Below are 23,184 nucleotides of genomic sequence, written 5' to 3' on the forward strand. Positions count from 1 at the left end.
TTTGTAAATAAATAACTTAGTATAAGTTACTGACCATCATTATCTCTTATATAGGTCCGAGAGCCGCCAATCTTCAGAATGACTGCGTCCTGATGCTGAAAGCGATTTACAAGTTAACGGAGCAGTTGTATACCGGAAGCATGCTGACCGTGAAAGCAGTGATGGGTGCCAAGGAACCCATAACATCAATAAAGAAAATGCTTGGCTGCTTACCTACTCTTTCGCCTCAGATTAGTGAGCTAACCCGGTCAGCTGCCCGAAAAGGGGTACTGACTACATTGAGTCGGTGTCTGGCGTATGCTCCAGAATTAAAACCCGAAGAAGTAGCGGCGGGCTTTCCCCATCTCAAGGACGATGGGTTAGAATTTGCTCAAGAGGATTTCCAGCGCGTTGTCAAAGAATCCCGCTTGGCGGCGACTCAGCTTGCAGCAAGCTTGGATTTATCAAAGTATCAAGCTGCCTATGACGACAAGAATAGGAAAGTTAATCCGCCAACCTTTGTGACAACCAGCTTGACTCTGTGTCGACCTAAGAACCCTTTTGATTTGGAGGTGGATCTTTCATCAGTGCTGAATGATGAAGATGAATTTTCCGCTTTATCCAAGTGTAACTGGGTATTGGGCGACTTGCAAATTGAAGTCCGACAGAGCTCAAAGCAGGCTAACCCGGGGACATCATCAGAATAATCCTTAATGGATTTGGCCATCAGAGCCATGTAATAAGTCTTTCATAGAAAACAACCCGCTTCGGTGATGTCTTGAAAACCCTTGTGTCGCCCTTAGGGCGCCTTATAATGATTGACCCGCCATCAGGGCGTTTTTATGATGCTTGACCCGCCGTGGCAATAATGATTTTAATCATCAACCTGTTAGGCTTAAAAACATACATCAAACCATCTCAGTGAGTAATGGATGATAATAAACAATAACCGACTCAAGATGTTAAGGTGAGTCGGAAAAATATGAAAAACCTTGTGGCAGTGCCAGGAAGGAAAAAAATAAGAATTTCGTCGGCTCATCAGGTCGCGACTGGATAGGACAAGTTATATAAACTCAAGTGCTACCCGAGGGAGACTTTTGTATAAAAAAGCTCAAGTATTTAGACCGGCTGATCAGGCACGGGTCAAGCTTCAGTGAAGCGGGTTCAGTGAACCAATGGTTTCTCTATTTTCCATGTGGGGCGCTAGCCGGTACGAGACATGTTTTAACCAAGGCGAGTTGAGGGTCCATAAATCGGAGTAACTCGCCAAGAGTTCATGGGTCCATATGGCGATCCGGCAACACACAGTCCAGTATAACCATTTGTAATGCGGTAATTTTTCGCAGGCCAAATGGGTAGTAAGGCTGATCTCAGTGAGAGGAATCCCCCAAGTGACCTATGATTAGGGGAAAGACCGGTCATAGGATTGTAGAAGCGTATACGCTATTACCACAAAACGACTTGAGAACAAATTGCCCCCAAGTAAGCCGGCCTAATCCACAGAATCATGTACGGCGCCTATGTTTGAATTGTGCGCTTGTAGCGACTTCGATCCTCTTTGGCCTATCGATACAAAGTTTTGTAATAAGTGCATCATGGAGACTTATGCTCTTTGGTATGGTAGCATCCATGCTTGGGCGACTTGTTGAAGAGGAAAATAAAAGATCCATACTTTCAATAAGATGAAATAGAAGGAAAGCCCCCGAGCTTGGAGGCATCAATTTTATTGCTTCATAAAAAATGAAAAACTTACAAAAAGCAGAGCTAATAGCTCAAGTGTAATAAGGCCGCAAGTGGGCTATGTTCGAGGGGCGAGTTGACTCATCCTCCGTGGTTGGCCGATCAGGCCAAAGATCCACCAGATAGTATGATCCGTTGTGAAGGCTTTTGCTGACGACGAACGGTCCTTCCCATGGTGGTGATAACTTATGCATGCCAGTGCGATCTTGGATCAATCGAAGCACTAAGTCGCCCTCCTGAAAGGTTCGGCTCTTGACCCAGCGGCTGTGGTAACGCCGCAAGTCCTGCTGATAAATTGCCGATCGGGCGGCAGCCAAATCGTGTGCTTCCTCCAAAGCGTCTAAAGAATCTTGACGCACCAACTCGTTGTCCTGTTCCACATAGGCGGCAACTCTGGGCGAGTCATGCCTAATGTCAGTGGGAAGAACAACTTCTGCTCCATATACCATGAAAAATGGAGTAAAACCCGTAGAATGGTTTGGGGTGGTCCGGATGCTTCATTGTACTGAAGGCAACTCCTCGACCCAACACCCTGGGGTGCGTTCCAGGGGAACTATGAGTCGGGGTTTGATTCCTCGCAACACTTCCTGATTCGCCCATTCGGCCTGCCCATTAGATTGTGGATGAGCCACTGCAGAGACATCAAGCCGGATGTGCTCACGATGACAAAACTCCTACATCGCACCTTGTGATAGATTAGTACCATTATCAGTAATAATGTTGTGTGGATATCCGAACCAGAAGATCAACTTTTTCAAGAACATGACCGCCGTCTCCACATCACAAGCACCAATAGGTTCTGCTTCGACCCACTTGGTAAATTTATCAACCGCCACCAGCAGATGAGTTTTTTTTGTTGGACGACATCTTAAAGGGGCCAACCATGTCTAACCCCCAGACCACAAAAGGCCAAGTAATAGGTATCATCCTTAGTTCTTGAGCCGGCACATGAGCCTATCGTTCGTAACGTTGGCAACCATCACATCGACGAACTATCTCCTCTGCATCTGCATGAGCCGTCAACCAAAACAAACCATGACGGAAAGCCTTGGAAACCAAGGAGCATGACCCGACATGATGCCCACAATCTCCGGCATGGATGTTGTTCAGAATCACGCATCCTTCTTCGGGAGAAACGCAACGTTGGAATACCCAAGAAGTGCTTCGCTTATATAATTCGCCATTGATGATGACCATGGATTTGCTCCGACGAACGATTTGGCGCGCCAACACTTCATCCGAAGGTAACTCGCCTCGGGCGAGATATGCCAGATACGAAAGAACCCAGTCCGGCGTAACACGGAGAGCCGCCACGAATTGGGACTCAGGGTCTGGTATTGCCAACTCCTCTTCTGTGGGTAACCTCACGGAAGGATTATGCAAAATATCCAGAAAGACATTGGGAGGAACCGGCTTACAGTGCGAGCCGAGACGCGAAAGGGCATCAGCTGCTTCGTTAAGGCACCGGTCGATATGATCAACTTGAAACTTGCCCTCCTGTAAGCCGCCATCAGGGGGTCCCAAGAATCCCAAGTACCTGAAACTTGCTGAGCCACCAGATCAGAATCGCCGAAACATCTGACCCGCGTGAGGTTCATCTCCTTGGCGATTCGCAAACCATGAAGCAAGGCTTCGTATTCTGCAGCGTTGTTGGTACATGGAAACATGAGTCGGAGAACATAGCAGAATTTGTCTCCCTGGGGTGAAATCAGCACCACGCCAGCCCACGAGCCTTCCAATTGCCTAGACCCGTCAAAATAAATAGTCCAGTACGTAAGGTCGGGCCTGTCTTCCGGGATGTGTAACTCGGTCCAATCGTTGACGAAATCAACCAAGGCCTGAGACTTGATAGCCGTGCGAGGGTGTATCGCATGTGGTGTGGCCCAAGTTCGATCGCCCACTTGGCGATTCTCCCTGTCGCTTCTTGGTTTTGGATGATTTCTCCGAGGGGAGCGGAGCTAACCATCGTGATTGGATGCTCATGGAAATAGTGTTTGAGCTTTCGACTCGCCATAAAGACCCCATAGACGAACTTCTGCCAGTGCGGGTATCGTTGCTTGGAGAGAGTTAGCACCTCACTAATGAAATACACCGGGCGTTGCACCGGATACTCCTTCCCTTCTTCTTTCCTTTAGACGACCACTGCCACGCTCATCGCTTTGGAGTTTGCCGCAATATACAGAAGCATAGGCTCCTTTTCAATCGGGGCGGCCAAAACCGGTGGGTTGACCAGCTGCTGCTTCAAGGCTTCAAAAGCTTCATCGGCCTCGTCTGTCCAAACAAAATGGTCAGATTTCCTAAGCAATTGATAATGGGGAATAGCTTTTTCTCCCAGGCGGCTTATGAAGCGACTTAAAGCCGCGATACGACCCGCCATCCGTTGAACTTGATTGATATTTGCTGGTTTCCCAAGTGAAGTAATTGCCTCGATTTTGTCCGGGTTGGCTTCAATGCTGCGCTTAGATACCAGGAAACCCAAAAAATTTCCTCTAGGAATGCTAAAGACACACTTTGTGGGATTAAGCTTCATCTGGTATACCCGCAGATTGTCAAAAGTTTCCCTTAAATCTTCCAAGATCGTCTCCTTCCTGTGAGTTTGGACCACAATATCGTCGACGTAAGCGTGGACGTTGCGTCCGATTTGACCATGGAGACAATTTTGGATGCGGCGCTGGTAAGTTGCCCCAACGCTTTTGAGCCCAAACGGCATGGACACATAGCAAAAAGCCCCGTAGGGGGTTACAAAAGCTGTTTTCTCCCGATCTTCCACAACCATCTTGATTTGGTGATACCCGAAATAAGCGTCCAGGAAGCACAAACGCTCGTAGCCCACCACTGAATCTATAATTTTAATGATACGGGGAAGGGCGAAAGGATCCTTTGGACAGGCTCTGTTAAGATCTGTGTAATCAATGCACATGCGGAAGGTACCGTTCTTCTTGAGCTCCAAGACTGGGTTAGCCAACCATTTGGGGTGGAAGACCTCTACGATGAATCCGGCGGCCAAAAGACGGGCGACCTCTTCCCCGATTGCCTTGCATCGTTCCTCATTGAACCTGCGAAGATATTGCTGAATCGGTTTTTCTTTTGGGTCAACATCAAGGTGGTGCTCAACGAATTCTCTCGGTACACCAGGCATGTCAGAAGGTTTCCATGCGAAGATGTCCTGATTCTCACGGATGAATTCGATGAGCGCGCTTTCCTATTTGGGGTCTAGACCCGCCTCGATAGTGAACTGCTTGGTTGAGTCGCCAGGGACGAAATCCACTATCTTAGTGTCGTCTGTTGATTTGAACTTGAGGGGCGGCTCAGCGTGTGTTGTTGGCTTCTTTAGAGGTGACATGTCAGCCAGATCAACATTGGCCTGGTGATATTTGAGCTCTTCTGCAGCGCAGGTGACTTCTGCGTATGCCGCATCCCATTCTTCACACTCTCTTGCGATCCTCCTATCACCATCAACCATGATGGGTCCCTTAGGACCGGGCATCTTGAGCTTAAGGTAAACATAGCAAGGGCGAGCCATGAAACGGGCATAAGCCGGTTGCCCAAACAACGCATGATAGGGGCTCTTTAGCTTGACCACCTCAAACATAAGCGACTCACTCCTGTAGTTAGACGTTGTTCCAAACGCAACTGTGAGCCTAACTCGTCCTATTGGGTATGCCGATTTACCTGGGACAATTCCGTGGAATACCGTGGTTGAAGGCATTAAATCTTTTTCCAGCAGGTTCATCCTTTAAAAAGTATCGAAGTATAATATGTTGATGCTGCTACCGCCATCCATCAGTACGTTCGATAAGGTATATCCCCCAACTTGAGGAGCCACGACCAACGCTAGGTCGCCGGGATTGTCGACTCTGGGCGGGTGATCCTCCCTACTCCATGATATAATCTGCTCGGACCAGTGGAGGTACCTAGGGAGTGCCGGCTCAGATACACTGTACGCTCGGTGATTCACCTTTTTATCATGCCTGCAGGCATTGGTGGTGAAGACATGGTATTGCCCATTGCTTAATTGTTTTGGATTGTTGCGGAAACTGCCATTATCATCTTGTCCCTGCGGAGCCCCCTGTGGGGGTGGCTGTTGAAAAACCCGAGACGGGTTATACCGTCGTTGGTTATGCACTGGATACTGGCCACTGCTTGGCTGTGAGCCGCCCTGAGCCCCAGTTCGGGGAAGCCGCCGAACGGGTTCTGGCGTTGATTAGGTGCACCAAACTGTTCCTGTCGTTGGTCCGGGTCACCTCCTTGCCCTTTTTTGATCGCCTCCACCCGAAACTCCCGCATCACATAACAATCCTCCCAGGAATGAGTCGCTGGTCCGTCTGCCATGGCGTGGTGCGGGCAGGGGCCCTTGAGTATCTCGTTATAATTGCGCGGTTTTTTGCCACTGTAACCCCTCTTCTTCTGGCGTTGGTTGCCGTTGTTGGCATTGGTGTTGGCGACTAAGTCCGAGGATTCTTCGTGCTGCCTTCTCTTGCCATTTGCTCCGTGATTATGGCGGGCGCGTCCTTGAAACCGGGTATGATATGTGGACGACTCGCCTTTCCTCGGCGAGTTGGCCTTGCCACCATCCTCTCCTGGATCTTTGGTGTCGTCCGCCTCGGCGTACCTAGTGAGGGTGTCCATTAACTCCCCCATATCTTGGACTTTTCGCTTGAGTCGCCCCAACTTCTGCACCAAGGGCTCATAGTGGCAGTTTTTCTCCAAGATCAGCACAGCCTGAGCCGCCGTGATGCCGTCCGACGAGTGAATGATTTCCGCGACCTGCCATGTCCAGTGGTGGGCCGACTCATCCGGGCGCTGAACGCAGTGCTGTAAATCGACTATTGTCATCGGGCGCTTGCAAGTTCCCCGGAGGTTTTTGACGAAACACTCTTTCAATTCAGCCCAAGTCTGGATGGAGTTGGGGGCAAATTTCTTAACCAAGTACGTGTCGTTCCCTCGAGCATCATTGTGAAGTACCTGGCGTAGACTGCTTCACTTACATCGAGAATGTCCATGCCGATTTCGTAACTCTCAACCCATGACACCGGCTCAAGGTTCGGGGTGTAGTTAGGCACCTTTCTTGGTCCTTTAAAATCCTTCGGCATTCGCTCATTGCGAAGGGCGGGGGCCAAGCATGGCACCCGCACCTGTCTGTCGCCTCCCACAAGCAGTGCTGGGCCGATTTGGATGTCCGGGTGATCCTGACATGGCGGGCCCCGATGATCAGGCGAGTTGACCTGGGGAAAGGGTCGCGGTCCGCTGGTTATGGCGGGTTGGTCCTCTGGCCGACTCCTGGTGCGGTTTGCCTGGGGGGTGGAGTGCAGCTGATCGAGGCTATGCGAGAACTCGGCGTTTTGAACCACTGCCGTCTTCAACATCTCAATGGCGTTCCTTGCTTCTATCTCAGCCGGGGTGTTGCCATGAATCAGAAGGGACTCTACATGGCGAGTCGCGGCAAGGACGTTGTCCACCGGGTTGGAAAAGTGACCTAGAGGTGTCTGGAATCGAGGGACGCGATCAACAGCTGGCTGAAACGGCTGGTTTGGCGGCTGGCCCAGCCCTCCTCCCGGAGCGTCTCCTGCCCCGGGAGTTCGTGGAGTGTTGAATAGGCGGGTCGGGTTGAGATCAGGGGGTAAACGTCCCTGGTGCCTCCGCTGATGGACAGCGTCAGATGCGTGTTGATGCCTCCCGAGCCGCTAGTTTTCAGTGTTCAAGCGAGCCGCTTCAGTGGTAATTTGAGCCTGCCGGGTCTCGATCCTGGCGGCTTCTACTTCCGCGTCTCGCTGAGCCTTCGCCACCCCATCTCTTAGCTTTGTTAATTCGGTGTTTATCATGTCTTGGTTTTCTGATGTTATAGGGGTCGTCATGAGCCTTGTTATCTCCGCCGCCAACTCCACCAAGATCGCAGCTGGGCTTCTGGATGTTTCGCCAGTCCCGTCGTTGCCTGCCGGGTTTGGTGGGGGCTGAGTCACCCCTGCCATGTAAACGGCGATCTGACGGTGGGTCGGGTCGAGAACCTCGGGGTCCATTGCTAGTGACAAACCTCTGAGGCAGCCCCCATGTAGAGACTGAATTGAATCTGAGTCGCCCATGGATGATTCGTCATCAGTGTTGACCGGCGTGGTCTCCTGGGTCGCCGATCGTTCTGGTTCCTCAGATCCCTGTGTGAAACCAACAAAGACCGGACGGGTTAGGTTCGGCGTTGCGACAGGGCGGACGTACCTGGCCGGCTCGACGATGTCGGAGAAGATGTCCGGCTCAGGCATAGGCGATCCAACCATGCTGACAAAGACGTTGATCTTGCCGAAGGGGATTCTGTAGCTGGATTCGATTGAATCGGCCTCGGGCCCCCATAGCAAGTTATTGATGTAGTACTTCCCGCGGCGGCTCCGAGTCATGAGCCCCGCTGCGTAGCTCCCGGACCCTGGTAGGGCTCCCTTTGAGAACTCAACTCCACCATGCGCAGGCCCCAAGGTGGGCGCCAATTGTCGTGGTTTTGTCACGGCAGATGTCCTCGTGAAAGGACTTAGTGCTGGAGCCATCGCACCTTGGTGACGACTCAAAGGGGTTGATCAGAAGCGAGACAGAGATTTTCCCAGGTTCGGCCCCTCGTGAGGAGGTAAGGCCTACGTCCTGCTTGGTGTTTGTATTGATGGTGTCTCGATTACAAGGGGGGCGTAACTCGCCTGACCTAGCACTCGATGATTTCTAACCTGCCGTCTACTTCCCTAGGACTCGCCTTTATATATAGGTCGAGCCCTTAGGGTTTACAAGAGTCCTTGCCTTTACACAAATCGTGATTCTTTCTATCTCTAAGTCGCCATCTTTCCAAGACTTGTAGATCTTCCCAGCGGTGGATTCTTCCCAAAGATCTTGAACCGCCATCTAGCTCCCGGCCTTACCGGGCCAAAGCCTAAACCACTTGAGGATGGGTCGCCAGCTTGGTGACCCGGCCCAACTAGGGCGGGTTACACAACATATAATATCCCAACACCCTCCGTGTCCGAATCCCCCCTCCGGCAGGGCACCAGGACGTGCCCCAGATGGGATCTTGCGGAGACAAAAGCTTGTGGCGGCGAAAAAGCGATTGCGATGATCTCCTGATTTTTCTGGAATTTTTGGGATTATATAGGCGAAAGATCTACGTCAGGGGACCTCCAGGGGGCCCAAAAGCCTGGATGGCGCGGCCCCCTGGCCGCGGGGTGGGGTCTTGTGGGGCCCCTGGAGCTCTTCTGGCTTGGCTCCCAAGTTCTCCGATCTTCTTCTGTTCCAAAAAAATCATTTCGGGGATTTTCTTCTGTTTGGACTCCATTTCAAAATCTCCTCTGAAAGGGGTCAAAAACTTGGAAAAAACAGGAAGTGGCACTTGGCATTGAGTTAATAAGTTAGTCCCAAAAAATATATAAAAGGCATACAAAACATCCAAAGTTTGACAAGATAATAGCATGAAACCATCCAAAATTATAGATACGTTGGAGACGTATCAATTACATACACGGAACTCAGTTCCTAAGGACGGTTCCAATGAAACAACCCGCCATGTACTCCTACATAGCCTTTCACCGGTACCTTTACCAAATCAGGTTCAGCACACAACCTTTATTAACTGAACACATTCTCACGATCCTGTTCATCACCCAGATGACACACGAGACACAACTCTAAGCATAGCATGCATACCAGGATAAGACACATCATGGCTCAAGCATCTACCAGGTATGCTAGGTTGCAAGGTTTAGCTAATTACTATGACAAAGACATGTCATGCAAAGGAATGGTTCAACTAACGTGGTAAAAGCATTTGAAGCATTTTGACCTAATGCAATAAATAAGAGTAGGAGCGAGAACAGGGGATTTATCGGGATGATCAAAATTGTTGCTTTCCTTGTTGCTCAGCAGAGGGGTGATATCTGTCAGTCGGATAATCAGTCGTATCCGGAGGGGCGGGGCCTACCGAATAACAACATACAATTAATAACAATCATATGCAACAATCATGATGCATGAACATGGCATGAAATGGAAGGTGAGACGATTCAATGTGGTTGGTGAAACCTAAGTTTGCATCTGGTTTGAAATCCAAATTCAAATATCATTTGAAATGACATATTTATCTTAAGCATTTAATTGATTTGACCTGACGCTGTTTCATAACTTTGTTTTTCATGCATGAAACTAGCACCATTGTGTTCATTGAATTTTTCTGATCAATTTGCATATATTATTTGTCTGATATGGAGTTATAATCAAATTTTTATGAATTTCCAAAGTTTTGCAATTAATCTGGAATTATATTAAAACCAGAATTGGACTTATTGCATCAGCATGACATCAGCAGGTCAGCTGGCCGTTGAAAGTCAAACCTGACCAGTGGGACCCACTGGTTAGTGACTCTGGCCAGTTTTAAATTAAGTTTAAAATTAATTAGCTACTTAACAGAGCTAGACCCACATGTCAGTGGCTATTTAACTTTTAATAAAACTTATATTTTCATTTTAACTAAACCTAATTACTCTGGGACTGGCCCCACCTGTCATAGGCCTAGGGGGGTTGAACCCACCGGCGACGAGGTCGATCTCGCTGGCGGTGAGCCTCCGACAGCACCAGGGACGGCGGAGAGCGTCGGAAACGCGGCTCCGATGACCAATCGAGCGGCACAAGGCACTGGGAGATCGGCCACTCGATGGCGCGCACGATGAGGCAAACCCCAGGGGCTGGGGTGGCTGGAATCGACGCCGGCGACGAGCTTGGCGGCGGCCGAAGCTCGGCCATCGTCGAGGTCATCGAAAACGGGGGCAAAACGCACAGGGCTGGGCTCATAGAGCAACTACGCGACGAGCTGGAGCTGTTGCAGGCCTCGGATGGACCAACCGGTCACCGTAGGGTCACCGGCGACGAGCTACAGCGGCGGTACTCGTCGGGCTCCGGTGAAACTGGGCCTAGATTTCGGGAAAGAGAGGGGAAGATGGGGGGAAACACTCCGGAGCTCACTGTGGTGATGAGGGGATGCTCAGGCTGCTCGGGGAGGCACTGGATCTGGCAAATCGACGGTGGCTTGCCAGCGGCCGAAGGTGGAAGACGACGGTGCCGAGGGCGATGCAGGGCTCGAGGGATCTTCTCTTTGGCAGGGACGACCAACTTGTCGAGGCGGAGCGAACGGCACACTCAGAGGCGAGGGAGGACAGACGGAGCGATGGCTAGCTCGAGCTCGAGCTCGCAGCAATGGCGGTTGAGAGAGGGAGAGACGCGGGAGGCGAGTGAGGAGGGGGACAGGATGGGAACGAGCCCGGGGAGGCTTATCCTCCCTCTCCAGCTCATCCGGGCGAGCCAGGCACGCATATAGGTGCGTGGGTGCGCCGGGAGAAGCGGCGGCTAGCTCGTGCTCCGACTCGCGAAGGAGGAAGACGACAGAAGGGAAGGAGCTGGGCCTGGGCCAGGGTGAGCGTCAGGTAAGGTATTTTCTATTTTTTACATTTCTGTTTCTGTTAAATACTTTCTGACTTTGTTTTGTTTTATTTTTGGCTCCAAACTATTCCTAAAATAGTTCGAAACATGCTGAAGTGTTATTTGGAATATTTCCAAACATATATAAAAGTTTCAGCATTTTTGGAAACTTTGGAATATTTGAAATCAATTATATAGTTGATTTTAGTAACTTTTAAATTTAAAATAAAATTCCAAAAGCATTTTGAAAATATATTTCACCCCTCATATTTTGTTTTCATCATTTATCAGAAATGATGAACTTTTCTAATAGCCATTTTGGAATCTTTAATTTGCCACCAAATTTGAATTGCTTTTGAATATAGAGTTTCTAGGTTTGCTTTTGTTTTCTTTGCTTTGCTTTTGATTTCATTTCATTTACTTGGATGCAATGAAGAAGACATGAGGACAAACTTGCTATACTCTATTAGGGATTCAGGGATGTGACAACTCACCCCCACTCAAAAGAATCTCGTCTCGAGATTTGGAAGTCGTCGGGAATAGCGCAGGATACTGAAGTTGTAGACGATCCTCTCTTTCCCATGTTGCCTCTTTTTCAGAATTATTTGACCATTGAACTTTATGAAACTTGAGGTTTCGACTTCGAGTGCTATGCTTCTTGATCAAGAATATGAACAGGGTATTCTCGGTATGAAAGGTTATCTTGAAGATCAAGCGTTTTGTGGTCCACTTCGCGGATAGGATCCGAAAAGCAACGCCTGAGTTGCGAGACGTGGAATACATCATGAACCTTGGAAAGATGCGGAGGAAGTTCCAATTGGTAGGCAACTTCTCCTCGTTTGGGAAGAATGCGAGAAGGACCGATATAACAAGGAGCCAACTTGCCCTTGATACCAAAATGATCGGTACCCTTCAAAGGTGTAACCCGAAGGTAAGCCTTCTCGTCAAATTCCAAGGTCACACCCTTATGATGACGATCATATTGGCTCTTTTGACGAGACTGGGCTGTTTTCAACTTTTCACGTATAATGCGAACTTGCTCTTCTGCTTCCTGGATCATATCCGGACCAAAGAGTTGCCTCTCTCCGGTTTCTGACCAATTAAGAGGTGTTCGACATCTTCGTCCATAGAGAACTTCAAAAGGAGCTTTGCCCAAGCTTGATTGATAACTATTGTTATAAGCAAACTCGGTGAACGGAAGGCACTTCTCCCAATTCATACCGAACGATATAACACAAGCTCGGAGCATATCTTCTAGGATTTGATTCACTCTTTCTACTTGACCACTTGATTGAGGATGGAAAGGAGTGCTAAAAGCTAAGTGAGTCCCCATAGCATTGTGAAAACTCTCCCAGAAGCGAGAAGTAAAAATACTTCCACGGTCTGAGTTAGTTTCCAAAGGAACACCATGAAGAGACACTATTTGGGAGATACATAACTCTGCTAGCTGGCTAGGTGTTATACTCTCACGAACTGGAAGAAAATGAACTACTTTGGAAAGACGGTCAATGACCACAAAGATAACATTATTTCTTTTCTTGGTCTTGGGAAATCCGGTGATGAAATCCATACTGACTTTATCCCATTTCCGTTCAGGAATAGCTAAAGTTTGAAGGGTGCCAGCAGGCCTCTGATGTTCTGCCTTAACTCGACAACAAACGTCACAGTTAGCAACGAACTCAGCAATTTCTCTCTTCATAATAGTCCACCAAAACCTCTGGTGTAGGTCCTGATACATCTTAGTACTACCAGGATGAATAGTGAGAGGAGAATCATGAGCGTCCTTAAGGATCAACTGCCTTAGATGCGGATTCTTAGGAACCACTAGACGATTCTGGAAGAACACAACACCTTGATCATTCATGGAGAATTCCTTAGTGTTTCCACTAATAATATTCTCCTTGATCCGTGATATACCCTTATCACGCTTCTGGCCAGCTATGATTTGATCCCTAAGAGTAGGTTTCGCCACCAGGTTAGAAAGGAATCCTTGAGGACCAATGTGAAGATTTAACTTCCGAAATTCCTCATAGAGATGTGGTTGACCTCGTTGTAACATCAGATTGTTACAATAAGACTTACGACTTAGTGCATCAGCCATAACATTGGTCTTCCCCGGGGTGTAAGTTATCCCTAAGTCCTAATCTGTGATCAACTGAACCCACCGTCTTTGCCTGAGATTCAAATCCGTCTGGGTGAAGATATATTTCATACTTTGGTGATCAGTGAATATGTCGCAAGGATTACCAAGAAGGTAATGTCGCCAGGTTTTAAGTGCATGGACTATAGCTGCAAGCTCAAGATCATGTGTGGGATAATTATCCTCATGTGGACGCAACTGTCGAGATGCGTATGCAATCACATGACGATCCTGCATGAGAATGCAACCTAATCTTTGTCGTGAGGCGTCGCAATAGATAACAAAGTCCTTAGAAAAATCTGGTGGTAGCAACACAGGTGCGGAAGTCAGGCGTCTTTTCAGTTCCTGAAAACTATGCTCACACTGTGGTGTCCACTCAAACTTTTTATCTTTCTTGAGGAGTTCATTTAGAGGCTTTGCAACCTTGGAGAAATTCTCGATAAAGCGGCGACAATAGCTCGCTAGACCAAGAAAACTCCTAACTTGCTTAACCGATTCAGGTTGAGTCCAATCAAGGACGGCTTGAACTCTCTCGGGATTGACAGCAATATCCTTACCAGAGATTACCTGGCCTAGATAGGTCACTTCTAGTAACTAAAATCCACATTTTGAAAACTTGGCATAAAGGCGGTGCTCTCAAAGTTTTATCAATACCAGCCTTAGATGCTCGGCATGTCCTTGTTCGTTCTTCGAGTAGATGAGAATATCATCGAGGTATACCACGAAGAATTTATCCAAATACTCCATGAAGATTGAATTCATCAAGCGAGAGAAGGTGGCTGGGGCATTGGTTAAACCGAAGGACATGACGGTGTACTCGTATTGGCCATAACGAGTGACAAAAGCCGTTTTTGGAATGTCCCCGTTCTAGATCTTGACTTGATGGTAACCCAACCCCAAATCCATTTTGAGAAGATTGAGGATCCAGCGAGCTCATCATACAGATCGTTGATCCTGGGGAGCGGATACTTGTTCTTTATGGTGACCGGGTTAACTGGTCGATAATCTACAACCATCTGATCCGTTCCGTCTGTCTTAGTGACGAAGAGGACGAGACAAGCCCAAGGAGAAGAGCTAGGACGAATGAAACCTTTATTCAAGGCCTCATCTAGTTAATAAGTTAGTCCCAAAAAGATATAAAAGGCATACAAAACATCCAAAGTTTGACAGGATAATAGCATCAAACCATCAAAAATGATAGATACGTTGGAGACGTATCAACCATCTTCATCAACTCGAGCTTTAGCTCCTACTCCAGCATCTCCACTGTCTACAGCTCCAGCTCCAGCTGCAGCAACATCTGCAGAAGCCTTCATCGATTCTCTCTTGTCTACTCCAACTTCTGCTACCGGAGGAGATCGTGACGAGAGAGACGCTTAGACTAGACCTTTGAACTTTTTGGTAATTGTTGCCAAAGGGGGAGAAGTGAATAGATCAATAGGGCTTCGAGAGGGAGAGCTTTTGCGCTTTATTTTCTCTCAGTTGTTTTTTCAAAACTTTTGGTATTTTGGATGACTTTATCTATTTAGATGTGTTTGATCATACGCTTTGATTGATCGATGATACCACGTTATTACTTTTGAGCTATCTACATCATGATCATTCACTTGCTTGTTGGTGCTATGTGCATTGCTATCCATTCATATAATTTACGCGCACCACCAAGTTGTATGTGACTTGGAAGAGTAACCCATAATCCTAATTGATTGTGCATTTGCATTCAAATGCAAATTTAAAATAATGCAAAAATTTAGGGGGAGGTCTTGCTTTTCACATACCTCTCAAAGTGTCGATGCTAATCATCGATTATATCTTTTGTCAAAATTTTGATCTATATGTTGTCATCAATTACCAAAAAGGGGAGCTTGAAAGCACAATTTCTCCCTAAGGTGGTTCTTGTAATTAATCACAACACATGCATCATTGGACTAATGAGTTTATTCAAGTACATTTCAGAAAAGTTCAAAGATGCTTTGGCTATAGGATTGTGTGGAGATGCCCCTTTGATGCAAGGAAGGAATAGGATTGGCTAAAGTTTCAAGGAGGAACACTCTTCATTTTATACTTTGTGGGAAATCACTTTGAGTCCATAGGAAAGCCAATACTATTGAAAGGGGGTGAGGTATTATGATGAATTGGTTGCTCAAGTGCTTAGTGATAGCGACCAAAAATACTGAGCCCCTTTCCCACAAAATATATATGTCCCAAGCCACATATGTAAAATCGGTGCCACCAACATTTCCTACTCGGTCATACCGATTTTATACTTAGACAAATCCTATGCCAAACCCACCATCTCAGTACAACCAACATCCCTATCGGTACCATCGAGATTGGGTGACCAACATTTTGTTGAGATGATTTCAAGTTTCAGAATTTCCGAAGATTGAAATCGGTCCATCGAGTTTGGAAACCAGTCTAGGTCATCGTATCGGTACCACCAATAATACAAAAGTTGCCACATATAGTGCAACTTGGTACCACCGAGATTCATTTCGATGTCACCGAGTTGGGCAATAATGTTGTAACAGTTGGATTTTGGGAGATGCCTATATATACCCCTCCAGCTACCTCTCATTCATAGAGGAAGCACTGAGAACACACTTACACTTTCCAGTTCCACTTTTCTGAGAGAGACCCACCTACTCACGTGTTGAGATCAAGAGATTCCATTCCAACCATTTGAAGCCGTTGTGGAATAGACAAGGCCGCTTCTTCGTGGATCCCTTGTGGGTGGAGCCCTCCATGGACTCTCATAGCTGTTATGCTTCGTGGGTTGAATCTCCACTAACATGGACGTAAGATAACGCCACCTTTCGGAACCATGCTAAAAATCGTCGTGTCAACCTTTGCATTTGACTTCCCTAGCTTACCCTCTAGTTTACACTTGCATGTTTTACTTTCCGCTGCTATACTCTTATATATGCATGTGTAGGGTGTACTTGACTAGTCATGATTGCTAAAACTGGCCCACACTTAAAATTGGGAAAAGGCTAAGTTTTTATCTTGTCAAGTAGTCTAATGACTCCCCTCTAGACATACTTTCAATCCTACAGCATGCGAGTACTACTTTGATTTGTGATAAAAATAATAAAACTTTGCAACGAGTATGTGAGTTCTTCATGATTAATGTGACACCATGGACATGCATACTCTCATCTCCTCATATTTGCTAGCCTCTTTGATACCGTGCATCGGTCGTTCTCACCTTGAGGATCAGTGCAACTTTCGCCGGTGCATCCAAACCCGTGACATGACACGCTCTATTGCACATAAAAAATTTTATATCCTCCTCAAAACAACCACCATATCTACCTATAATGACATTTCCATAGCCATTCCGAGATATATTGCCATGCAAATGCCATCGTCACTTCACATATCTAGTTCGTTCATCATCATAATGCTTTGCATGATCATATAGAGCTGGCATAGTACTTGTGGCAAAGCCACCATTCATCATATTTTTGATAGATGTCATGCTAGATCTTTGCACATCCTGGTACACTATCGGAGGCATTCATTCAGAGTCATATCATCCTATTAGTTTTCATATTTAGTTGTAAGCAAATGAAAGCGTGATGATCATCATTATATGAGGATTGTCCCCATGAGTAAATAAAAATGGGGGAGGCCAAATAAGCCCGCCATAAGAAAATAATGAATGGGAGAAAAATAGAGAATGGACCTTGCTACCATCCTTTACCACACTTGTGCCTCAAAGTGGCAGCTTGTTCTTCATATAGAGAGAGTCTCATGTTATATCATTCATATGCTACTGAGAATCCCTTATTCATAAACTTGGCTTGTATATTAAACGGGCTTCCTCAAATGCTGGAGGTCTTCATGAACAAGCAAGTTGGATGCACACCCCACTTAGCTTCAATGGATCTTTGATACACTTATAACTCTAGTGCATCATTTGCATGGCAATCCCTACTCCTTGCATCAATATTTATCGACGGGCATCTCCATAGCCCATTGGTACGCCTAGTTGATGTGTGACTATCTTCTCCACTTTTTACCCCTTTGAAACCTACCACCATATTCTATTCCAACTATATGCTATGTCCAATGGTTCACGCTCATGTATTGTGTGGAGAATAAAAAGTTGATGCATATTGAAAAAGTATGATCCAATTGCGTGACTTGGACCCTTTGGTGCTTGACATTTGTATTAATGTGGTGATGATGGAGCCATGCCTTGCTAATATAATAAGATGAATAGGGTAAAACAATCTTTGAGAATCTTATACTTTGAAATATTAATTATTTTGCTGCTTATACCTATAAGTATTGCTATGTTAATGTTTGTCAATTCATCGTTTCAAAATTCTGTTTTTATCATTTACCTACTCGAGGACGAGCAGGAGTTAAGCTTGGGGATGCTTAATACATCTCCAACGTATCTATAATTTTTGATAGTACCATGCTGATATATTATCATTCTAGAATACTTTTTGGGTATTTATTTATCAATTTACATTATTTTTTAGCATTAACCTATTGACCCTCTTTAGAGTGCGAGTTGCTATTTTTTGCAGGTATTTCACTTTTCAGGTTTACCATACCAAATGAAGTCCAATTGACCTGAACTTTTTTGCAGATATTTCCTAGACCAAAATAAGACCACTAAGCATCGGAAGAAGGCTAGAGGCCACATGAGGGCCCCACAAGCCAACCCGACATGGCCCGGGGGGTGCCCTGTTAGCTTGTGAGCCCTTCGAGGCCCTCCCGAATTCGTTCTGTGGCTTATGACTTCTCAATTAACCTAAAAACCCCAAAGGCGGTCCTGAAACACTTTTTACGCCACCGCAAGTCTGTGTTCCAATGGAAGGCCATGTGGAGCTCCATTCCGGCAACCTGTTGGAGGGGGAATCGATCATGGAGGGCCTCTTCTTCAACGTTGCTAACCTCATGATGATGTGTGAGTAGTTCACCATAGAGCTATGGGTCCATAATTAGTACATAGATGGCAATCTCTCTCTCTCGCTCTCTTGATCTTCAATACAATGATCATCGCATCTTCGCTTTGATGCACATGATGTAATTCCTTTTGTGTTGTGCGTTTATTGGGATTTGATGAATTGTGGGTTTATGTTCAGATTATTCATGATCAATATGTGAGTCTTCTCTGAATACTAATACATTTCTTATGTGCATGATTATGATAGCTTAATAATTCTCTCCGATCTATTGAAGTAGTTTGGCCAACTAGATTGATATTTCTTTGGTGAGAGAGGTGTATTGTAGTAGGTTCAACCTGGTAAATTTCTATATCCCAATGACAGAAGGGGACATGATGTGTCTTTGTGTTGCTGCTACTAAGGCTAAAACGATGGGGTTTATTCATATTGCTTGAGTTTACTTTGTCTACATCGTGTCATTGTTCTCCATGCATTACTATCTTTTATGTAATACTCTAGATGCATGATGGATAGCGGTCGATGAGTGGAGTAATATTAATAGGTGCATGCAGGATTTAGCCTATTTGTTTATGGACATGATGCCTATATACACATGATCATTGCTGTGAATATTTCATAACTATCTGATTTTCTGTCAATTGCTCAATAGTAGTTTGTTTACCCACCATATGCTATTTTTCATGAGAGATGCCATTAGGGCAAACTATGCCCCCTAGGTCTATTCACCATATATTTAGAAAACTTTCAATACCTTGCTTCCATTTACTTGTTTGCAATTTACAATTATCTACACACCTCACTCGCTTGCAAATAATAAGTACAATGGAATTGACAACCCTCTTGCCTGCGTTGGGTGCAAGTTGTTTGTTCTTTTGTGTGCAACTATTGAAGACGGTTGTGGTTGATATTCCCATTGGTTCGATAAACCTTGGTTTCATAACTGAGGGAAATACTTGCCCACATTATGTTGTTATAACTCGTTCCCCTTCATGGAAAACCCAGCACAGATCACAAGTATCAATATCGAAAAGGAAGTCATAAATATACCAATAAGATCTTTGTTTGAAAGTATAAATGACCTAATATTTTCTTATTGTACATAAACGAACTCCCAATACACGAACATAAGAGACATCACAACTAGCAATAAGACATCATTATTGGGATGATTTGAGAAAGGAAACAAGTACCACAAGTACGAATCAAGAGATCCATGCCATGATGCAACCTACAAAAGGTTGAATGTAAGAAATGTATGCATGAAGTAGATAATTGTTACCGAGATAGCATTGGATTAATATAGTTGATAGATGTTCATTGATAACCCTATCTTGGCTCCAATAAGCACATGGTGTCAACACTTTCCTTGTAAGTGAGCTGAGCATCCAATGCATCTCCAATTATTCCTAGAACAAGAACACAAACAAAATGGTTCCCGCACTCATTGGGACCAAAGTGTTAGAGAACCAAAAATACATAGGATAAACTCCACATAAATATGTGCATATAGATATGAAGTTGAATTTCACGCACACTTTAGCCAATTTATAACATGGTGGAATTTCCCCTATATATTGGATCAAAGAAAGAAAGCATGCCAAAGAAAGTACATATTGTAAATATGCATGCTCAAGGATTTCAAGAATCAAATCAACACATAGTTGATAAGATACCAAAAGACAAGATATCATGTTAGAATAAGATACCAAACAAATTTTTTTCAATTGAAGGATACTAATTAAAAGATACATCAAGGAATGAGATATTCATTGGCACATGCCAAATAAAAGGAAACAAGATACCAATTGAAGGTAAAAAAGAGGTATCGAGTTCCCAAAAGAGATCTAGGTTACAAAAAAAACCAAACCCTCGACAAATTTTTATGATGGCACAAAGCACCATAAAGAAAAAGCTTGCCTTCCAGCTACACACAATTGATAAGGATCAAAAGATTTTATGATAAACACGTAAAGAGAGTGTTCTAAAGAAAATAGCATAGCTCCCCCAAGAGGTGCGCGTTATATAGAATTGTCATTTGAATACAAAATGCGCAAGATGGGATCATCACTTTCCCTATATCTATAGAAACACTAAACTTGTTCAAAAAGGTCCATGAGAGGTAAGGAAGACAAATGTATAAACAAAATCTAATGAAGATGATTACCAATTTCTACCATATAATGGAATACATATTGTTAAAGGACAAGAAGTATTAAGTACTAATTCCCGTTAGTAGATTGCAAAGATATCCAACATCATCTTCATGCCTAAATCGTAAAAAAATGACACTTGTAGAGATAACATGCCACCTAGGAAGAAGATAATTTACAATATACACACTAAGTGGCAGACCTTAAATGTACACATTTTTCTAGGATTCTAATATGCACATAGCATATTACTGTTGGAAATATGCCCTCAAGGCAATAATAAATTAGTTACTATTATATCTCCTTGTTCATAATAATCGTTTATTATCCATGCTAGAATTGTATTGATTGGAAACTCAAATACATGTGTGGATACATAGACAACACACTGTCCCTAGTGGGCCTCTAGTTGACTAGTTCGTTGATCAAAGATGGTCAAGGTTTCCTGGCCATAGGCAAGTGTTGTCACTCGATAACGGGATCACATCATTAGGAGAATCATGTGATGGACAAGACCCAAATTATATACGTAGCATATTGATCGTGTCATTTTATTGCTATTGTTTTCGCGTGTCATGTATTTGTTTCTATGACCATGAGATCATATAACTCACTGGCACCAGAGGAATACCTTGTGTGCATCAAACATCACAACGTAACTCGGTGACTACAAAGGTGTTCTACAGGTATCTCCGAACGTGTCCGTTGAGTTAGTATGGATCAAGACTGGGATTTGTCACTCCGTGTGACGAAGAGGTATCTCGGGGCCCACTCGGTAATACAACATCACACACAAGCCTTGCAAGCAATGTGACTAAGTGTAAGTCACATGATCTTGTATTACGGAACGAGTAAAGAGACTTGCCGGTAACGAGATTGAAATAGGTATGCGGATACCGACGATGGAATCTCGGGCAAGTAACATACCGAAGGACAAAGGGAATGACATACGGGATTGCCTGAATCCTTGACACTGAGGTTCAACCGATAAATTATTCGGAGGATATGTAGGATCCAATATGGGCATACAAGTCTCACTATTGGATATTGACCAAAGAGTACCTCGGGGCATGTCTACATAGTTATCGAACCCGCAGGGTCTGCGCACTTAAGGTTCGGCGATGTTTTAGTATAGTTGAGTTATATGTGTGGTTACCAAATGTTGTTTGGAGTCCCAGATGAGATCACGGACGTTACGAGGGTTCCCAGAATGGTCCGAAGATGAAGATTGATATATAGGATGACCTCATTTGGTTACCGGAAAGTTTTCGGGCATTACTAGGAATGTACCGGGAGTGACGAATGGGTTCCGGATGTTCACTGGGAGGGGGCCAACCCACTCGGGGAAGCCCATAGGCCCTAGGGGTGTCACACCAGGCCTTAGTGGGCTGGTGGGATATCCCAAAAGGGCCCTATGCGCCAAGGATAGAAAATCAAAGAGAAAAAAGGGAGGTGGGAAGGAAGGGAAGGACTCCACCTTCCAATCCTAGTTGGACTAGGATTGGAGGTGGACTCCTCCACCTCCTAGACAGCGCACCATAGGGGTCCTTGGCCCTCAAGGAAAGCCTGCCCTCCCCTCCTCCTATACATAGTGGAGTTTTAGGGCTGATTTGAGACAACTTTTGCCACGGCAGCCCAACCACAAACACCACGATTTTTCCTCTAGATCGTATTTCTGCGGAGCTCGGGCGGAGCCGTGTAGGAGTAGATCCTTCACCACCACCGGAACGCCGTCACGCTGCCGGAGAACTCATCTACTTCTCCGTCTTGCTTGCTGGATCAAGAAGGCCGAGATCATCATCGAGCTGTACGTGTGATGAATGCGGAGGTGCCGTCCGTTCAGCACTAGATCGGGCGGATCGTGGGACGGATCGCCGGACGGTTCATGGGACGGTTCACGGGGCGGATCGAGGGACGTGAGGACGTTCCACTACATCAACCGTGTTTCTTAACGCTTCCTGCTGTGCGATCTACAAGGGTACGTAGATCCAAATCTCCTCTCGTAGATGGACATCACCATGATAGGTCTTCGTGCGTGTAGGAATTTTTTTTGTTTCCCATGCGATGTTCTCCAACAGTGGCATCATGAACAGATGTTATATCGACTAGAAAACGAAGGGTTTTGTGGATTGTGATGTTCGATTTGCTGCCCTCCTTAGTCTTTTCTCGATTCGGCGGTATTGTTGGATTGGAGCGGCCCGGACCGACATTATTCGTACGCTTATGAAAGACTGGTTTCAGCGCTTGACATGTAACCTCGTTGCATAATGATGAGTGGCGGGTGTCGGTTTCTTCAACTTTTGTTGAATTGGTTTTGACCGAGGCGGTCCTTGGAGAGGTTAAATAGCAATTTTCACATCTCCGCTGTGGTTTTTGTGCATGTAAGATGCGATCATACTAGATACCCATAGCAGCCACGTAAAACACGCAACAACAAATTAGAGGACGTCTAACTTGTTTTTCCAGGGTATGCTTGTGATATCATATGGTGATGACCCACAAGTATAGGGGATCACAACAGTTTTCGAGGGTAGAGTATTCAACCCAAATTTATTGATTCGACTCAAGGGGAAGCGAAAGAATATTCTCAAGTATTAGCAGTTGAGTTGTCAATTCAACCACACTTGAAAGATTAGTATCTGCAGGCAAAGTATCAGTAGCAAAGTGGTATGATAGCAACGGTGCCAGAAAAAGGTCTGTTGACGGCAGACTATTCCTGACTTGATGTATCAGTGACGCCAGAAAAGTCTTGCAGCAGGTAACAGCAAACTAACAAGTAACATCAGTTGTGACAGCAGCAGCAAGTAACAGCAGT

The sequence above is a fragment of the Hordeum vulgare genome, chromosome 6H (assembly GCF_904849725.1).
Source record: "Hordeum vulgare subsp. vulgare chromosome 6H, MorexV3_pseudomolecules_assembly, whole genome shotgun sequence".
Classification (NCBI taxonomy): Eukaryota; Viridiplantae; Streptophyta; class Magnoliopsida; order Poales; family Poaceae; genus Hordeum; species Hordeum vulgare.